We start from the raw sequence: 21785 nt of genomic DNA on the forward strand, positions 1-21785 counted from the left end.
GCGCTCAGCCTTCTTCACAGTCCAACTCTCACATCCATACATGACCACTGGAAAAACCATAGCCTTGACTAGACGAACCTTTGTTGGCAAAGTAATGTCTCTGCTTTTGAATATGCTATCTAGGTTGGTCATAACTTTCCTTCCAAGGAGTAAGCATCTTTTAATTTCATGGCTGCAGTCACCATCTGCAGTGATTTTGGAGCCCAGAAAAATAAAGTCTGACACTGTTTCCACTGTTTCCTCATTTATTTCCCATGAAGTGGTGGGACCGGATGCCATGATCTTCGTTTTCTGAATATTGGGCTTTAAGCCAACTTTTTCACTCTCCTCTTTCTCATCAAGAGGCTTTTGAGTTCCTCTTCACTTTCTGCCATAAGGGTGGTGTCATCTGCATATCTGAGGTTATTGATATTTCTCCCGGCAATCTTGATTCCAGCTTGTGCTTCTTCCATCCAGCATTTCTCATGATGTACTCTGCATATAAGTTAAATAAACAGGGTGACAAAATACAGCCTTGACGTACTCCTTTTCCTATTTGGAACCAGTCTGTTGTTCCATGTCCAGTTCTAACTGTTGCTTCCTGACCTGCATACAGATTTCTCAAGAGGCAGGTCAGGTGGTCTGGTATTCCCATCTCTTTCAGAATTTTCCACAGTTTATTGTGATCCACACAGTCAAAGGCTTTGGCATAGTCAATAAAGCAGAAATAGATGTTTTTCTGGAACTCTCTTGCTTATTCCATGATTCAGAGGATGTTGGCAATTTGATTTCTTGTTCCTCTACCTTTTCTAAAACCAGCTTGAACAAATGGAAGTTCATGGTTCACGTATTGCTGAAGCCTGGCTTGGAGAATTTTGAGCATTACTTTACTAGCGTGTGAGATGAGTGCAATTGTGCAGTAGTTTGAGCTTTCTTTGGCATTGCCTTTCTTTGAGATTGGAATGAAAACTGACCTTTTCCAGTCCTGTGGCCACTGCTGAGTTTTCCAAATTTGCTGGCATATTGAGTGCAGCACTTTCACAGCATCATCTTTCAGGATTTGAAAGAGCTCAACTGGAAGTCCATCACCTCCACTAGCTTTGTTTGTAGTGATGCTTTCTAAGGCCCACTGACTTCACATTCCAGGATGTCTGACTCTAGGTCAGTGATCACACCACCGTGATTATCTGGGTCGTGAAGATCTTTTTTGTACAGTTCTTCTGTGTATTCTTGCTGCTGCTTCTTAATATCTTCTGCTTCTGTTAGGTCCATACCATTTCTGTCCTTTATCAAGCCCATCTTTGCATGAAATGTTCCCTTGGTATCTCTAATTTTCTTGAAGAGATCTCTAGTCTTTCCCATTCTGTTGTTTTCCTCTATTTCTTAGCATTGATCACTGAGGAAGGCTTTCTTATCTCTTCTTGCTATTCTTTGGAACTCTTCATTCAGATGCTAGTAAAGTAATGCTCAAAATTCTCCATGTCAGGCTTTAGCAATATATAAACCGTGAACTTCCAGATGTTCAAGCTGGATTTAGAAAAGGCAGAGGAACCAGAGATCAAATTGCCAACATCTGCTGGATCATCAGAAAAGCAAGAGAGTTCCAGAAAAACATCTACTTCTACTTTGTTGACTATGCCAAAGCCTTTGACTGTGTGGATCACAAGAAACTGTGGAAAATTCTTAAAGAGATGGGAATACCAGACCACCTGACCTACCTCTTGTCACCCTGCTTATTCACCCTGCTTATTTAACGTATATGCAGAGTACATCATGAGAAACGCTGGGCTCGATGAACCACAAGCTGGAATCAAGATTGCCAGGAGAAGTATCAATAACCACAGATACACAGATATAGATGACACCACCCTTATGGCAGAAAGTGAAGAAGAACTAAAGAGCCTCTTAATGAATGTGAAAGAGGAGAATGAAAAAGTTGACTTAAAGTTCCACATTCAGAAAACTAAGATCATGGCATCTGTCCCATCACTTCATGGGAAATAGGTAGGGAAAAGGTGGAAACAGTGATGGATAAACAGACCTTTATTTTTGGGGGTTCCAAAATCACTGTAGATGGTGACTGCAGCCACGAAAGTAAAAGACGCTTATTCCTTGGAAGGAAGCTTATGACCAACCTAGACAGCATATTAAAAAGCAGAGACATTACTTTGCCAACAAAGGTCCATCTAGTCAAGGCTATGTTTTTTTCTGTGGTCATGTATGGATGTGAGAGTTGGACTGTGAAGAAAGCTGAGCACCGAAGAATTGATGCTTTTGAAGTGTGGTGTTGGAGAAGACTCTTGAGACCACAAGGAGATCCAACCAGTCCATTTTAAAGGAGATCAGTCCTGGGTGTTCACTGGAAGGACTGATGTTGAAGGTGAAACTCCAATACTTGTCCACCTGATGTAAAGAGCTTACTCATTGGAAAAGACCCTGATGCTGGGAAAGATTGAGGGCAGGAGGAGAAGGGGATGTCAGAGGATGAGATGGTTGGTTGGATCACTGACTCAATGGACATGAGTTTGGGTAAACTCCAAGAGTTGGTGATGGACAGGGAGGCCTGGCGTGCTGCTGTCCTTTGGGTCGCAAAGAGTCAGACATGACTTAGCAACTGGACTGAACCTAGGCAGCATATTAAAAAGCAGAGACATTACTTTGCCAACAAAGATCCGTCTAGTCAAGACTATGGTTTTTCCAGTGGTCATGTATGGATGTGAGAGTTGGACTGTGAAGAAAGCTGAGCACTGAAGAACTGATGCTTTTGAAGTGTGGTGTTGGAGAAGACCCTTGGACTGCAAGGAGATCCAACCAGTCCATTTTAAAGGAGATCAGTCCCGGGTGTTCACTGGAAGGATTGATGTTGAAGGTCAAACTCCAATACTTGTCCACCTGATGTAAAGAGCTTACTCATTGGAAAAGACCCTGATGCTGGGAAAGATTGAGGGCAGGAGGAGAAGGGGATGTCAGAGGATGAGATGGTTGGTTGGCATCACTGACTCAATGGACATGAGTTTGGGTAAACTCCAAGAGTTGGTGATGGATAGGGAGGCCTGGCGTGCTTCTGTCCTTTGGGTCGCAATGAGTCAGACATGACTTAGCAACTGGACTGAACTGAACTGTCTGCCATTCATAAAAGGATTTGCTTGCAGGGATTTAAGCAAGATATCTTTTCCCATCTCTTCCTAGCTCTCTCATTTCAGTTTTTACAACCTCCTGCATCTACATTCTCAGATTATTAAACAATAATCCTTTGTATGAAGGTGCAATTCACATCTTTTTGCTTCCATAAATATTATTCCTTTTATTTGTGTTCTCTTCTGCCTTTTTATTTGGCCACAATGAGAATCCTTCAAAGCTCAACCCCCAAGTATCCTTTCCCTAAGAGAGCAATCCCTGGACCCACAGCTTATTTTATGTTAAATTCAGAACCCCTTCTCTTAGTGTCTATAATGCTCTATATAATCCTCAATATTAATACCTCATAGACTTTACTGCCATATGTATATATGTATGTTTTTATGTGTGTCTCTCCTGGTAAAACATCAGCTCCTCAAAGGTAGGGACAATGTCTAACCCGCGTTTGTAGCTTTCATGTAGTTCCTGGGACAGGATAAATCTTTCAAGGATACATGACAAAATGAGTTGGATAAAGTAATGTCAATGCAGTGCCACTTATGCCATCCCACCTGCACCATTACAAACTGTCTCTTGATCTAAATTTTTACCTTTGGCTCTTGTAATCGATAATTGGGTACAGGAGGAAAAATTTTTAAAGGGTAATAACTAAATTCAAATTTAATTACATCTTCTGCTCTGGGCTTTATTTTCCTTTTAAAGTCCATTGTCATATGCTTGCTTTCTTAAGATGGAAGGTTAATTTAAATGAATGATGCCAGGATGGCTGTTCTTTCAACATCAGAAAGAGACTGAAATCTGGTGGTTGTGCCAAGGACTTGGAGAGAGAAGGCCTGTTCACTATTTCTAGCTTTGACTTCAACTTCCTCAATGTCCTTGAGCAGTTTCCTTAACCTCTCCACTCGCTTGCCTTTCCTGTACTATAAAAGGTGCCTATGAGTCGTCCAAACAAGACTCATGGGGATCCTTATTGGAAAGGCAGTACAGAAGTATCCTTATTCACATCTCTTTAAGAGGGAGGAACCTGGATAACAGCAAAAAGTAAGGCACCCTCCCAAGAGATTAAAATCAAGAAGCACAGAAAACTTGAAATCAAGTTGGGTGATGAACTGTAAAGCCTATTCTGTTTTTTTAATACTGTGGATGAATTTACTGCCACATACTAATGTAGATCAGTTCAAAACAAGTAGACTTTATTTCCCAGTGATTTAAGGCAGGTCAGCCTGTGTGGCCACCCTACAAGCTAACAAAATATGTTTTTGTACAGCAGCATGTATCCTACTTTTATGTTTATACAGTCATGTACAGTAAACTTGCTTAAAAATTATTTTCCCTAAAAATGACAACTTGTTGAAATTACTCCTCTTTAATTATATGCTTTTAGCTGCACAACTGAATGCATAAAATCTTCTTGACAAGATATAGAGAAAGAGCCAAAGACCAAAATGATAAGGATTTCTAATAGGAACATTTAGGAAATTTCTTAGAAGTTATTTTAATGACATAAGTGGTAAAATCTAAGAAAGTATCCCATATGACTTCTTACATAAACATTATAAACCATATTTGTGCAATTTTGAAGGTTTGCTGTTGCTATCAAAGAAGAAAACAAGAGTTCTCAGGACAAGCCACAGTTTGTCAGAAACTATAAAGATTGTCATAGAAAGCCTAAATCATGCATTTTCTATGCTCTGATTCAGGTACAAGTTCAGGGTACCTTTTAACATCATAGCAAAGTGACATAAGAGTTAAATACTTGCATATTGCTTATAAATATACTGCAGATTAAGAGAAGCTAGTCTTGTCAGGTAGTCTTTTTTAAAAATGTTGTTAATAAAGGGTGGGTTTTTTTGTTTGTTTTTTTTTTTAAGATAGAAAAGACTGTCTTAACTTCAGTTAGAAATTTGAATCCAACTCTTCATCTATACATTCAGGCTTTCTCTTTAGCCCTGTGTCTTTCTGTACACTGTTGCCAGAGTTAACTTTTTGAAAATACAAATGATAAAATCCACTTGCTGGTGAAACAGCTTTGATAGTTATTCATAGTTTGAAGAAAACTATACATTTAGTTTAATAACTGAATCTTTTCTTTTTAATCTCTTGTAAGTGCAGAGGAACTAAAAAGCCTCTTGATGAAAGTGAAAGTGGAGAGTGAAAAAGTTGGCTTAAAGCTCAACATTCAGAAAACGAAGATCATGGCATCCGGTCCCATCACTTCATGGGAAATAGATGGGGAAATAGTGGAAACAGTGCCAGACTTTATTTTTCTGGGCTCCAAAATCACTGCAGATAGTGACTGCAGCCATGAAATTAAAAGACGCTTACTCCTTGGAAGGAAAGTTACGACCAACCTAGATAGCATATTCAAAAGCAGAGATATTACTTGGCCAACAAAGGTTCGTCTAGTCAAGGCTATGGTTTTTCCAGTGGTCATGTATGGATGTGAGAGTTGGCCTGTGAAGAAGGCTGAGCGCCGAAGAATTGATGCTTTTGAACTGTGGTGTTGGAGAAGACTCTTGAGAGTCCCTTGGACTGCAAGGAGATCCAACCAGTCCATTCTGAAGGAGATCAGCCCTGGGATTTCTTTGAAGGGAATGATGCTGAAGCTGAAATTCCAGTACTTTGGCCACCACATGCGAAGAGCTGACTCATTGGAAAAGACTGATGCTGGGAGGGATTGAGGGCAGGAGGAGAAGGGGACGACAGAGGATGAGATGTCTGGCATCACTGACTCGATGGACGTGAGTCTGAGTGAACTCCGGGAGTTTGTGATGGACAGGGAGGCCTGGTGCGTTGCGATTCATGGGGTCGCAAAGAGTCAGACACGACTGAGCAACGAACTGAACTGAACTGAACTGAACCTGCTCCTAATCTGACACCCTTGGTTTATCTTCCAAGAAAGAAAGAAAGTGAAGTCGCTCAGTCATGTCCGACTCTTTGCACCCCTGTGGACTGTAGCCTACCAGGCTTCTCCATCCATGAAATTCTCCAGGCAAGAATACTGGAGTGGGTTACCATTTTCTTCTCCATTATCTTCCAAGAAGTCCTTTTCTCTACCAGTGAACATTTTTTTTTACTACTGTGATCTTATTTCAAGATCCAAATAAAAGCCGGTATTTCCATCCTCCTAGGCATTTCTTTTCTCCAAAAGAACATTGTTTACTTCCTATTACAGTTTAATTCCTATTACTTATCATCCTATCTTTAGGAGAAATACTCCTAAAGTCTTTTGAGTATAATGTTTACAACACATAATACTCACAATTCATTGAAAGTAATAATTCAATCTACTTGGAAAAGATTATGTCTGAAAAATCCAATATTTTAAATTGCTGACATAAGATTCCATGCTGGGGTATAATACTTAATTCACTCACTGATTCAGTCACTCCTTACCGAGCAATGACTGAATTTGTGCTTGGTCCCTCTGTCATGTCTGACTCTTTGTGACTCCATGGACTATAACCTGCCAGATTCCTCTGTCCATGAGATTTCCCAGGCAAGAGTACTGGAGTTGGTTGCCATTTCCTCCTTTAGGAGGTCTTCCCAACCCAGGGATCAAACCCTTGTCTCTGGATCTCCTGCACCACAGGCTAATTCTTTACCACTAAGCAATCAGGAAAGCCCAATGATTGGATAGTTAGGAGTTTTAAGACAAACTTCTTCATAACATGATAGTTATAAAATCAAAGATAGCTAGAGATAATGAAATTAAATTGTCCCACATTAGCAAAAAATTTTTTAAATGAGAATACTCATTTCTGATGAGTCTGATGTGGTTAAACAAATATATTCATGCACTATCTTGAGAGTATAAATTAATATAATATTTTTAGAATTACATTTTGTTACATTACTAAAAGCCTTAAAATATCAATTTATTTTGGTATGATAATCCTACACAAGCTAATTCATAGTTAGGTAATCATCTGAAATAGAATTAAATTTATGCCACAAAATATGTTGATGTACAAACACATATCCTAAAACTCTGGGAATAAATTAAATGCCCCATAATGGGAAAAAAATATTATACAGCTTTAAATATTATACAGCAAATTATTTCCTCTCCCATTTTAACAATGAGGATACAGAGACTTATTCTAATTTCAATGAATACTTACTGAGCATTCCTATGTGGCAAAATGTTCATGGTATTCTGGTACAGCATTTAACCAAAAAGATGAAAATCTGTGTCCTCAAGTAAATCATTTTATCATGAGAAAAGACTGACAGTACACGGGATAAAGTATGTATACTATGCCATGCATTTTATTAGGCAATTTCATAGTCTATTTTACATATACTCAGAACAACACTGGAAAGTATAAACTGAGGCTTAGAGAGGATAAATAATTTGTTCCAAATCACACAGCCAAGAGGTAGCAGGGCTAGCATTCAAACAAACCTCCATCTAATTTAAAGCCAACATTTTTTTACCAGTCAGATCTGTGAATTTTAAGGCATTTTTCAGTTCTAGCCTTGGTAAACCTCATCTTGGAATGTGAATCCAATCCAAGGTTGCCAAGGTTGCTACAGGACTGATTGTTTTAATTAATGATTTTTGGAGAACTGACCGGAAGGGTTGTTCATTTTATCATTTTAATTATGTTTTTCAAGGTGTAAACTTAACCTTAAGGCCCTTAGCCTGGGGACAGATATGCCATCCATTAGAAAGGTGGCCTTGGAATTAAATAAAACAGTTCTCTAGTACGGCCGTAGAGTTGCAACTTAATGAGACCATTTATATAAGCTTTTGGAGTGAACTCAGTGCTCACTGGAAATCTACTGTATTCAGTTTTTGCTTTTAATACACACTAATAACTCACAGTGCCCCTAGGAGAGCTTGAGAATTTGGCGTAAAATAAATCATATGGAATTAGTGTCTCTGGATTCATTCCTGATTGTCACAGTTAACAAATTATTGATCTTAAGAATTGTTTATCAAAGGCAAAGTTGGCAGAAAAGTGTAGAAATATGCCATCATTCAAAATTTAATGATGTAAACAGCTAGATTTACTCCAGTCTCACTAGGCTAACTTGCCAGTTTATGACCTGCGCCAATCATAATAAGCAAAGCTGACCTCATGCCAACATGTTGGAGAATAAAGTCAAGTCTATTACAAGGTTTACATTCTATAATTTTGTATTAGGTTGCTCTACTCTTTCCCCATGTAAACAAATGAATTTTTTCACATATGAAGTATATTAAATTCAAAGACTGAATTAGATATGCACTCGGCTCAGACTGTACAACTGTTTATATTCTGAGTATAACCAGTTAAAGCCTTGAGTGCTCTTTTGAAAGGTGATGATTTTTTTCGAAAAATGCCACTGAGAACAACACAGTTTGATATTTTGGCATTACCTTTTCAGAAGTACACAGGAGAAATCCTCACTTCAAATTCACTAACCTGATTACAGACACATATAAAGAAAAGAACTCATCTCTAATAACTGTCCTTTGCTGTTGTTCAGTCACTAAGTCATGTCCAACTCTTTGCAACCTTTATTAATTGTGCTTTATTAACTTTCAAATTTTGGTAGAAGTCATCCTATAAGAAAAGCATTGTAACTCAGAAATATCAAGAGAGGAAATTAGCTTCTTTAAATTTTGTTTTTCCTAGTAATTTTAATATCCTCATTTACAATGCCATACTAATGATCAAAATATTTATTTCTATAATGAAAGACAGCCTTTCCCAGAATAAATTAAATGCCTAAGAAACAATGCCTAGGTACACTTAAGGCTGCTTGTTGAATACAGAATGCCAGCAAATGAGACTGAAAGCACTTGAGGAGTGTATTATCCCTTTAGGGTAAAAGCTTATAGACTGATCTCTGATCCACAGTACAGTAGTCCAACAGTTTGATTCTAAGAATTCTTATGTCTTCCAGGTAGGGCTTCATGTCATCATACTGCGGTGAGTAAAGACTGACAAGTTTTAACATGCAGTATTTTACTTAGGAATCAGTAGTTTCAAAATGGGTAAAATACTTCTTTCTCTACTTTTATTATATCTACATATTTCCTTTCCAAAACAAGTTGGCAAGAGTTGAAATTTTTTCATCATCTATTCCAAAAAGAAACAGGTTATATGTGGTTACTAACCTCAACTCAAATTTCAAAATGCAGTGCAAAGGCTAATGTTTAATTATTAGTATCAGAATAGCTCCTAAACTCAACCAAGAAAAGTTGTGTATTTCTTAGTTTCACTCATGTGAGCAGAAAATATTTACAACTTGATTCATTTCAACTCAGTTCAACAAATATTTATTGAACAACAAGGACACGCCAACCATTGTGCTAGCCACTCAAGTGTGAAAGCACAAAGATGAACCTATTACCTCAGCCATTAAAATATGACTAGCAGTGGGAACGAATTTAAGGTTAAAAACAGCTTAGATTTCTCTGTGATGTCTTATTATCATAAGAAAAATAGGTCTCCTAGAATTTTTTGTTTTAAAATGTATGAGAGAAAAAATTTTTAAATAAATCTTCCAAATGGAATGATTAATCATGCATTTAGAAACTGTTTATTTTGTCCAAATAAGCCAAAAGTAGAGAATAAAAATGAAAAACAGAGTGGAAAAATATTCATGGTACTAAGCTATTATTGTCACTAAAACTGGAATATAAAATTTCAAAATTTTATTTTAGGTTAAAAACCACACACAAATATTAAACAAATATTATGCCTGTAATTTGAATGGCATTTTTCTAAATATTCTATAAATAAATAAGTTCTATATGTTAGCAAACTGAATAGAAATTTTCTTCAGTGTGAATTTTGGGGGGTTATATGGAACATTAAAAATACTGGTGAAGGCTTGATGACGGGCATGTGGAGCCACGGAGGCGGTGGCCGGGAGTCGGAGTAGGAGCAGTGGTGACCAGCTGCAGGCATCCTCGCTGTGTCCTCCTGGGCAGGAGGAGGAGCCAGCGGTTTCCAACTTCCTGGGGGTCACTTGGAGTTCGGTGAAAGCTGGGAAGAATGTGCTTAAAAGGAAACCTGGGAAGAAGGAGCTCTTCACCTGAAAAATGTTCACTTGGTCTCGGTTGTGAATTCTTTTGTTGAGAAAGAGAATTACCATTTGTCACTATTTTAATGAAAGGAGAGGTGGACCTGACTCATGATTTAGAACCAAAGAATGCAGAGCCTGAAAAGAATGAAAGTTGGGAGTGGGTTCCTTGGAAAGAATTTCCTCCTCTGGACCAGCTTTTCTCGGCACTACGTTGTTTAAAGGAACAAGGCTATGATCCTTTTAAATATTTGGATCATCTGGTAAGATATAAAGGAAGTCACCTAGAGGTGAACAAGGAGACTCACTGACTTTTTTTTTTTTTTTTTTTTAATGAATTGGCCAAAAAATTCACTTGGTTTTTTTGTATGATGACTGTAGTAGTGCTTAGTCTCTAACTTCATTGGAAACAATTCTGTAAGATTGTAGTGTAACACCTGTCACAGCAACATGCATTTTTTAAAAGAAACTTATCAAAATTGGTGAATTTGGGGGTAGCCATTGAATCAGAGCGTAAAGTGTCTGCCTGGAATGCAGGAGACCTGGGTTCAATCCCTGGGCTAGGAAGATCCCCTGAAGAAGGAAATGGCAACCCACTCCAGTGTTCTTGCCTGGAGAACCCCATGGATGGAGGAGTCTGGTGCTACAGTCCACTGGTCACAAAGAGTCGGACACAACTGAGCTACTTCACTTTCACTTTCTTTATTTTAATATTGAAGATGGAAGAAAAAAAGCAATAATTTTGGCATATTATGCTTGATTATGTCAAGAAAGGTAAAAACACAATTGATACACACACAAAAAAGTTTTGTGCAGAGTATGGAGAAGGTGCTGTGACTGAGCAAACGTGTCAAAAGTCTTTTGCAAGTGTCAAAAGTCTCGTGCTGGAGATTTCTCTGTGTATGATGCTCCACAGTCAGGTAGACCAGTTGAAGTGGACAGCAATCCAATCGAGACACTAACTGAGAGCAATCAACATTATACCACATGAGAGATAGCCGACATACTCAAAATATCCAAATCAAGCATTGAAAATCATTTGCACCAGCATGGTTATGTTAATCACTTTGATATTTGGGTTCGACTTAAGCCAAAAGAACCTTTTTGATCATATTTCCACATGTGATTCTCTACTGAAATGTAATGAAAGTGTTCCATTTTTAATATAAATTGTGACAGGCAATGAGAAATGGATACTGTTCAATAATGTGGAATGGAAGAGATCATGGGACAAGCGAAATGAACCACCGTCAGCCACACAAAAGGCTGGTCTTCATCCAAAGAAGGTGATGTTGTGTATATGGTGGGATTAGATAGGAGTCCTCTATAATGAGCTCTTTCCAGAAAACCAAACAGTCAATTCCAAGAAGTACTGCTCCCAGTTAGACCAACTGAAAGCAGCACTCAATGAAAAGCGTCCAGAATCAGTCAACAGAAACTGCATAATCTTTCATCAGGATAACGCAAGACCACAAGTTTCTTTGATGACCAGACAAAAATCATTACAGCTTGGCTGGGAAATTCTGATTCCTCCACCATATTCCCCAGACATTGAACCTTCAGATTTCCATTTATTTCGATCTTTACAAAATTCTCTCAATGGAAAAAATTTCAGTTCTCTGGAAGACTGCAAAAGGTACCTGGAACAGTTCTTTGCTCAAAAAAATAAAAAGTTTTGGGAAGATGGAATTATGAAGTTGCCTGAAAAATGGCAAAAGGTAGTGGAACAAAATGGTGAATACATTGTTCAGTTCTTAGTGAAAGTGAAAAATGTGTCTTTTATTTTTACTTAAAAACCAAAAGAACTTCTGAGCCAAACCAATACATAAAAGGCAAATAAGGTCCTGTTAACGAATGAAAAGTATCTGTATTTCAAAACAACTCCATTTTATCTGAAAAGTCCCCCATGATGGCCAGTTTATTTGAAGTCTCAATATACCCAACACCTTTTCATTCAGTACTTGTAAAAATTTTTCAGACTGTGTCATGAATTGCATCTCAGATTCACAAAATGTGATAATTGGTGATGTTATAAATGGTAATTCTGCTTTCTGTATTTCTCTGTGGTATTGACTGTGCTGTCAGTGCGTGTGGAGGAGAGTGCAACAGAGTTTGTCTTAGTGTTTCAGTTCTAGCAGAGATCCTCATTCAAGTGCTAACACAGCATTCCATTGCAGAATTCATCACCTTTGTTGGTTTTCCTCTTCTGTTTTATTTAAAACAATTTGTTCTTGTTGTTAATATATTTTGGCAGTTCCTGCAACTACAGCAGGCAGGACAGGTCATTAGGGTGTATTTCTGATTGGGAACCTAAACCTAGGGAAGTGAGACAAACCATCCAGGATCTGTATCCCATTGTTAACAGGCCTTACCATTTTGGATCTCAGTTGATCTCTCTGGAGATTCAACTTTCTTATATGTAAAATGTGGTTAGACTAGGGCAGCTGTTCTCAGTACAGCCCAGAGAAGTCCTCAAGACCCTTTCTAGGATCCTCAGGGTCAAAGTCGGTTTTGTCACACAAAGATGTTGTTTGCCTTTTTCATTCTCATTCTTTGCTGACTGTACAGAGGAGTTTTCCAGACACCGCATGTTGTAGGTTACTCGAGTAGAATGACTGCAAAACAGATATGAAAATCTAACTCTCTTCTAGTAAGCTAGATGTGGAAGAAATTGATAAAAATGTAAAACAATGCCATGCTTCTCACTTTTTTTTAAAGAAAAACATCTATATTTTTAATAAAAATTACGTTAACGTATAAGTTTTGTGTTATGGGTTTTTGTTATTTGTAAATAAATTAATATAAGAATTCTTAAAATTTAAAAGAAAACATATAAAAAAGCTACTGGTGTAAGTTATGGGTCACATTTGCATTAAGTTCTGCATACCATTTTTCTGGGTCCCCTGAGGTCTTTCCATAAGCTTCTAAGGATTACAAACCCTGCTTCGGACATTAACTATCACATTCACCTTGACATTGACTCTGACACTTGATAGCTGCTGTCATACTTTTTCAATATGTTTCAATATTGATGTCTTATTCATCAATGTCATTAATAGAGTGTTCTTTGTTTCTTATGGTCCAGCCTAATGTCGCTTACTTGCCTTAGAAATACTTGTTGTCTCACTTCAATCATCTTAATATCATGTTCTACCTGATGTTCACATCATTCAGAGTCACTTTCCAGGACAAGCCATCTTGATATTCTCAGTGTGGCTAATATTTCCATCCCTACAGCCTTTAAGACACTGTGTGTGTGTGTGCTTAGTTGCTCAGCCTTGTCTGACCCTTGCAACCCCATGGACTCTAGCCCACCAGACTCCTCTGTCCATGGGAATTATCCAGGCAAGAACACTAGAGTGGGTTGCTATGCCCTTCAAGACATTGTAGTGATCACAAATTTGTATTTGATTGATAACACTGGTAACAATGACAAATTGCCTGGATATGGGACAAACTGAAGGCAAGAAGATTATTTAGAACTCTATTTTCATTATTTCAATTTGAAAGACAGGACTGGAACAAGCGCAATTCTGGACTCAAAGTTGTTGGCTCTTCCACCATCACTATCCTACCACTCACTAGGTTTCATCTCCTGATCTCTGGCTCTCCTGTTTACCATTTGAGGTACCAGATGGTCCTAATCTGGTACAGTTGCAAAGCCTGTATTCTACCAGTTCATTAACCTTTTCCATGTCTCTTTAATTTTTGGCTTTGCCTTTTCTCTAGACCAATTTTTTGTCTTGAAAAGTGTTGACTGTTGATTCCCTAAAATGGCTGGAATGAAATAAACAGTGGTAGATTAGCTTATACTAGAATTCTGCACAAAGAGAACTTCTGAACTCCCTTTTATGCATTCTAAATATAAATTTTCCAGTATTAAGAGATAACACATATGTAGTAGGCTATGGTCTGCATCCATGCGTGCATACTAAGTCACTCAGTCATGTTTGACCCTTTGTGAACCCATGAACTGTAGCCCATCAGGCTCCTCTGTTCATGGGACTCTCCGGACAAGAATACTGGAGTGGGCTGCCATGCCCTCCTCCAGGGGATCTTCCTGGCGCAGGGCTCAAACCCACGTCTCTTACGTCTCCTGCACTGGCAGGCAGGTTCTTTACCACTAGCACCACCTGGGAAGACTAGGGTAACTTTTGCTTTATTTACCCAGGATGCCTATCATTCCTCTACTACGAGAAACAATAACCTCTTCTTTTTTGGAGAACTGCTGATCTCCACGAGATTTAAGTAGAATTTTCAATCACAGTAACATACCCTTCTTTTTCAGCAGCTGTGTCAATGGACAGGTTACTCAGTTTGGCCAATCAGGCTATTCCCAATTCAGGAATGCCCTCTGAAGCCAAATAGTGTCTATCTAAAACAGTGATCCCCTCAAAAAGTCCTGTTAGAGACAGCACAAAAGGCTTTCCTTCTCAAGCGGTCAGTATACTGAAAGGAATAAGCCTGGAGATACTTGTGGACATCTCACCCTAGCCATAAGATAACAAGCAAGAGGGAATTAGGTCAATTTATGAAGAGCTTCCCCAGTGGCTCAGAGGTTTTACCACCTGCAATGAAGGAGACACAGGTAAGATTTGTGGGTCAAGAAGATCCTCTGAAGGAGGAAATGGCTACCCACTCCAGTATTCTTGCCTGGGAAATCCCATGGACAGAGGACACTGGTGGGCTACAGTCCATGGGGTTGCAAACAGCTGGAAATGACTGAGTGAACACACAGCACATAAAGAGCTTCAAAGACAAGTAAATATGAGACATGGATGAAAAGAGTTATTAAAAGCATCTGTCCCTCTAGAATCAGTACTGTTCTAAAATATAGAGCAAAATGGGTTTTAATTTTATTTTAATAGAATTCAACAAATATTGATGTGCCAAAGACTATTATATGTTTGTGTGAAGAAGACTGCAATTAAATCGGTTCCAAGAGCCTGGTGCCAGTATGCTCCCAAAACAGGCACATTTCTTTTCCAAACTTCCAGCCAAACACAGACTTAAGTGGAGGTTCATGAGCCACTCCTTTCTCAGAAGGCTACTGTAAATCACAGGGAATCTTCCTAGGACACCAACCATTCCTACAATCGTCAGTTCCCCAACCAAGGGACTCAACAGGCTCCTGGATCTGGAGGAAGTTCATATTTTGCAAGTCCATACTCACACTCCATTGCCCCAAATCCATATACAGACGTCTAAAGAGAGAATGCCACCAGTGAGCAGAAAGGACATGCTTCCTATCAATAACACAACTCTTTCACCTTTCTAGCTTTCTTACTACACTGATTGACCAAAAATACCCCCACTTAATCACACTTAGTGTTTCTGGGGCTTCCCCAGTGGCTCCCATGCACTTTCCCCATAAGCCCTAAAATATTGACAGTTTATCAAAGCTCAGATAGAACATAGGCTATTAAGCATTAATGGGTAAGTGTATGAGCAAATACTATTTAGTAAGAATACTGACTGGCATGAGACCCATAGGAAGATATCTAGGTAGAAGGTAGTATCTGACCTTCTTTATATTACATGTATGACCTGACCAGTAAAAAGCAGGAAAAATGCCTCCCAGGCCTTTTTCATTGTGAGGGAGGTCATTTTTCCATTGTTTTCTAACTCCCTTAATCTCCATTTACTGGAATTTTCTGGTGGCTCAAAAGGTATCTGAGAATCTGGCTGCAATGGAAGAGAGCCAGGCTTGATCCCTAGGTCTGGAAGATCCCCTAAAGAAGGGAATGGTAACCCATTTCAGTATTCTTGTCTGGAGAATCCCATGGACAAAGGTACAGTCCATGGGGTTGCAAAGAGTTGGACACAACTGGTCAACTAACACTTTCAACCTCCATTCAAGGGAATTCACTGGATATTTTAACATTGCCTTTTACTCTCAGCCCATAGAGAAGTTACTCTTTCCGTGAATGCCACTACTATTTCCTGGACATCAAACTGAGGAAATCTCTGTAAAACATCCTATGACTCCACAGCTTACTTTGTATCCCACTGGGAAAGGCCTGGCGGGAAAACTAATTGTGGTAACAGGTCTCCTGTCCTGACAATGATGCCAAGTATATTAGAAGCATTCATCACTGTGAAGAGACTTGACTCCACATAATGCACGAAGAACTTCTGTATTGCCAGAGTATTCTTACCACCTTTCTCTTGACTCAGGGACACATCCCAAGCAACGTGAAAACCTGAACCTGAGGCTGTCCACTTGCCTCAGAACTTATCCTTTGGCTTGTCCCATTTTGTGCTCCAGGGTCATCCTTTTTCTTATCAAGGATTTTAACTTCTGGAGTTCCGTTGTGCTCATACCATACAGGTCAATATCACTCCGTTCCACACTGGAGCCAGGGAAAGACCACTCAACCACCTATTTGTCCCAGAGAAGAGAAATACATGCTTTTAAAAAATCCCCTTTAACATTTTTAAAAATATATTGAATGTAATTGAGCGGAATGAGGATTTCAAAGAAAGATTTTCTACCAATGATCTCTTAGAGTCAATGAATATTGTGTCCACATTTCTTTGACACAATCAAAATGAGAAATAAGTGAAAAAACAAACTTCACAGGATTAGATGTGGAATTAATACAGCAGGCCTGGAAAATACAAATACTGCCAGACAGTTTCCAGAGATGGCATGTCTCTAGTGTTCATTCCCTTCTCATACCCAACATCCTCAAAAAAAAAAAAAAAAAAATGAGACTGTACTCACAAAGAAAATATATTATCCCAACCACATGAGGGGGTTGAGTCAATTGATATATTTAAATGTAAAAATATTCCTAATATCCAATATATTAAGAATACATATTCTGGTCAGTCTATGCATGCATATATATAAAGCCTCTTACACCAAATATAGATAGATAAACATGCACACAGACAAAGAATTGTCTCTGGGTGCTCAAGATCACTATTGCTTTTCTTGCTTCTAAGTCTTGCACGCGAGTTAAATCTGAGATCGGTGGGTTTGGAAACCCATATATTACCAGCAACCAATCTGTGAATGTGAGTACGTCACTGGTGGGGAGGAAAAAGAAAATTTAATTAGGTGTTCTAGGCAAATCAAGCCACCCCTGAGAGTATTTTCTGGACATGATGGTATTTTTACTGGCAGGGAATCGCTATATGATGTTATTTTCCTAAGTTAATATATTTATTGAACAAAAGTTTGACCAAAGCAGGTGGCAAAAGTCAGCTTTTATTTCTTCAGCTAAGGGGGTGGTTCAGAGGGAGGCATCACTTTGGAGCTGTCATATATGAATGGTTGTAGCTTCTTAAATTGGCTAAAAATGGTGCTGTTAGAGTGGCAGTAAGAAACCTAGAGTAAAAAAAATGAAACCTGCCTGGCAAAATCTGAAAAGCTTTCCAGGAAAACAGACGGTTTCATATACCATCCCGTTGCTATTAATGATTAACTCATTTTCATAAGTAAAAATGTTCCAGATAGTCAGTAATGAAAATAATTACCAGCATTAACTATATCAGACAGCAACAGTCAATAAAGCAGTTAGCATTATGAAAGCACTGTCAACAATACAGAAAATTTATAGCCTGATCACTATCAAGAAACTTATCATCAAAATGAGAGAGGCTAAAATATGTACCAAAGAGTACCAGCTGGTTAAATTGTACAGAAATGTTCTTTCTCACCATTTTTGTCCAGCTAATTCTTATTCATCTTTCAAGACTGATTTTACAATTAGGTCCTTTGGGAAGCATGACCCAATCTGCCATACTTTCCTCCACCCAGTCCCACACTGTGCTGAGTGGAATTTAGCTGCACTCCATGCTTCTCCAGTAGAACAGTGGAACAGTCTAACAGCACAGGCTCCCCCACTAGGTAGTGAGCTGTTGAGAGCCCTGTCCTCTTGTCTTTGTTTTCCTAGTACTTGGCCCCATTGGCAGTGAGCAGGATTTCAATTAGTGTTTGGTTGATTGGTGTTGAATGTCATCAGTGGGGATGAAGAATAATGGAAGCTAAATAAGGAAAAGCTATGTAGATGTAGATTCTTATGACCCAACAGTAGCAGAGTTATGGTGGGCAATGGTCTCTCTTATGCCCAGAATTGTCCTTTCCTCACCCTGTGTGATTCTGGGACACCTTCCCTGATCTTGCCAAACAAGGTCCATCTAGTCAAAGCTATGGTTTTTCCAGTAGTCATGTATGGATGTGAGAGTTGGACTCAGAAAGCTGAGTGCCAAAGAATTGATGCTTTTGAACTGTGGTGTTGGAGAAGACTCTTGAGAGTCCCTTGGACTGCAAGGAGATCAAACCAGTCAATCCTAAAGGAAATTAGTCCTGAATATTCATTGGAAGGACTGACACTGAAGCTGAAACTCCAATATTTTGGCCACCTGATGTGAAGAACTGACTCATTGGAAAAGACCCTGATGCTGGGAAAGATTGAAGGCAGGAGGAGAAGGGGACGACAGAGGATGAGATGGTTGGATGGCATCACCAACTCGATGGACATGAGTTTGAACAAGCTCTGGGAGTTGGTGATGGACAGGGAAGCCTGGTGTGCTGCAGTCCATTGGGTCACAAAGAGCTGGACATGACTGAGTGACTGAGCTGAATTGAACTTCCCTTGACCTTAGCCATGTGACCCAAGCAGGGTACAGAACTAATCGAAGAACTGGACATAAAAGTCAACCATAGCTGATAAGAACCTTTTCTTGACATATACCACCTAGACATAAGGTGAGAAAGGATCTTTCTTCTTTTAGAACTCAAACTTTAAGCCTACCAGCTTCTACCTTATCCTCCTTGTGGGAAGAATGTATGTGAAGCAGAGGAACAGCCAAGAAGAAAAGCAAGACACACTTAGAGTCCAAGCAAGCTTCAGATACATATGAGCTGCATTTGTATATGCAATGCATACTCTGTTTTGTTTCTGTTAGGATAAAAACAGATTACTTGGATCCCAAAGAGTCACATCTAATGCAATAAACCTACATTAAAATGTATAGTAAACCAAGTTCTCACATTTGTGATCTCTCTTAAGTCCCCAAATTATCTCCAATGATTGGCATTTTTATTTCTCCAGTTCTAAAGATGAATAAATTGAGGCTCAAAGTAATAAAATATCATGCTTAAGATCTCCCAGGGAAAATGTTTACCTGAATAGTCTGATTTCAAGTGTGTGTGATATTCTTCAAGTGTGATAATGCAAATCAGTACATATTTCTGCTTTAGGTTGGAGTCAAGATTCTAGCTCAAATTTACAAAAGCACAAAACATGCTATTGTACCAATGTATAGCAAGGTGACCCAGGCTGAGCCTACCCTGAGAATGAGGGCAGGAGAACAACTGTCCTCATTTCTGGGCAGAGGCCAGGATGGTTTTTTGCTCAGAGAAGAGTATTTTAGCAGACCCAAGTGTGCAGGGCTTTGTTCCTGAGTATATTTCTGGGACATCTCAGAAATGTTTTGATGGAGGTTGATGACTGAGAAGCTATGTAAACTGTGTAATGAACAAGGAAATTTTGTGTATAAAGGCTCATTTGTACCCACAATTGGGTAAAACTTGAGCAATTCAGGTTAAATTTGTCTTCCTCGAATGACCTGTTTGAGTTTTAGGAAGTAAACAAAGATAGAAATATATTTACTCAAAAATGTTTTCACAACTGTCTTTTTAATGGATGCTTTTATCTGGAATAGAGAAGTACTAGCTAGGAAGAGCAGTATATCTAGAAAGATCAATTTTTTTCTATGTTAAAGCAGGATAACTTGGTTGAACTTCAAAATGCAAGATAAACTGGCTGTATCATTGTGATCAACCTCTTTGAATTTCAGGTTCCTCACGTGTACAATTAATATATTAATTATTACTCTCAGGATTATGTGCAAAGATTTAATAGGTTATTTTGTACAAATGCACATAATTAATGTTAGGATAGCATAAATATTAGCTATTGAATCTTGCTTGTGATACCACATTCAACATGATTTTGCTTGTAACACTCCTTAGATTGAAAGTTTTTTTTTTCTGGGTTAAAAAAAACTTCAGTAACCATTTCTTTTAGTTCTTCAAATAGAAACAACTGCCTGGAGATAAGTTTTCTTTGGTTAAGTTTATATATCAACACATGTATCTATATTATACATTACAGAGATATACAGAACATGAATTGAATAAAGGAAAGCTCTCAGAAAGATTTTTCATTTCAAACGTTCTACTTTCATTTATGCAATAATGAAAATATCTTAGTAACTAACGTACTTTTGTGTATCGAGAACAATTCCATCATATCCATAGGCTTCTACCTTCTCATTATTTTTTTTTTTGGTTAGAATATGAGAACTGAAGTTCTTCAACTTGAAGGTAAATCTCTGCTCAGGACACAAACCGAAATAACCCAGCCTGCCAGTACAAAGGACTTGCATGCTCTCTGACAGGTGAGGTCTGGCACTGAATTCGACCACCTGGCAAGGCCAGTGTGGCTTCCTGACCTGGATTCTCCTTCCAGAGTTGCAGTCCTCCAAATCCTCCTCTAACCCCAAATCTCTCAATGTTTGTCCAAACCTTTGGAAAGTTCTGCCTGCTGGAATTAGAGTCCTGCCCTACAGCCATGCTTTGCACTGACAAAGGCACTGGGTTATAAGGAAGAAAGGGGTAGGAAGAGCAGTGCTAATCACGCCCACTGCTGCTGTTGTTGTTTCCTTGCTGAGTCCTGCCTGTCCAATTCATTTGTGACCCCGTGGACCGTAGCCTGCCAGGCTCCTCTGTCCATGGAATTTCCCAGGCAAGAACACTGGACTTCCTTCTCCAGAGGATTTTCCCAACCCAGGGACTGAGACCACATCTCTTGTATTAGCAGAAAACTCTTTTATCACTGGGCCACCAGGGAAGACCATAATCATGCCCATATTGTCTGTTATTTCAGCATTTCACTTTGACTATCCTTTTCCTTTCCTAACGCATATACTATTACTTGTCTCTGGTTTAGGTCCTGTTTTCACCCAGACAGATTTGTTGCTGACTGCAGTCAACAACAGGAGTGTAAACTATGTGATTATTAGTATCACTGCAGCTCATAACTCCTGCTAACCTAAATAAAACTAGGAAGCAGTGGCTATCAATCTCAGCCTTGTACAAACCAGAGTTTGCCACAGTACTATACATATTATGATTTGGACTTGCTGCTACTGCTTTGGGAGTCAACCCTACACCATGTGAGTCTCCTCCTGTGCTAGGGAAACAGATTACTTCCCCTATTTTTCTTGGCCTACTGTAAAATCCCTGCAATATCCAAAGCCAAGAACACAAGGATCTACACTAAATAGGATGTTTAAAAATAATTCATTTCTTTCATCAGCAAACAAGCTTTATAGTTCCTATTAGCTATTTCTACCTGGAGAAGGCGATGGCACCCCACTCCAGTACTCTTGCCTGGAAAATGCCATGGACGGAGGAGCTTGGTGGGCTGTAGTCCATGGGGTCATGAAGAGTCGGACACGACTGAGCGACTTCACTTTTCACTTTCATGCACTGGAGAAGGAAATGGCAACCCACTCCAGTGTTCTTGCCTGGAGAGTCCCAGGGACGGGGGAGCCTGGTGGGCTGCCATCTGTGGTGCCACATAGAGTCGGACACGACTGAAGTGACTTAGCAGCAGCAGCAGCAG

General features: G+C 39.0%; 1 pseudogene; it reads left to right on the forward strand.

Annotated features, from left to right (window-relative positions):
* Positions 1–8445: 8445 nt before the first annotated feature.
* On the forward strand, positions 8446–10451 carry LOC102264576 (nucleotide triphosphate diphosphatase NUDT15 pseudogene; annotated as a pseudogene).
* Positions 10452–21785: the final 11334 nt, after the last annotated feature.

This window comes from Bos mutus, chromosome 14 (assembly GCF_027580195.1).
Source record: "Bos mutus isolate GX-2022 chromosome 14, NWIPB_WYAK_1.1, whole genome shotgun sequence".
NCBI classification, from domain to species: Eukaryota; Metazoa; Chordata; class Mammalia; order Artiodactyla; family Bovidae; genus Bos; species Bos mutus.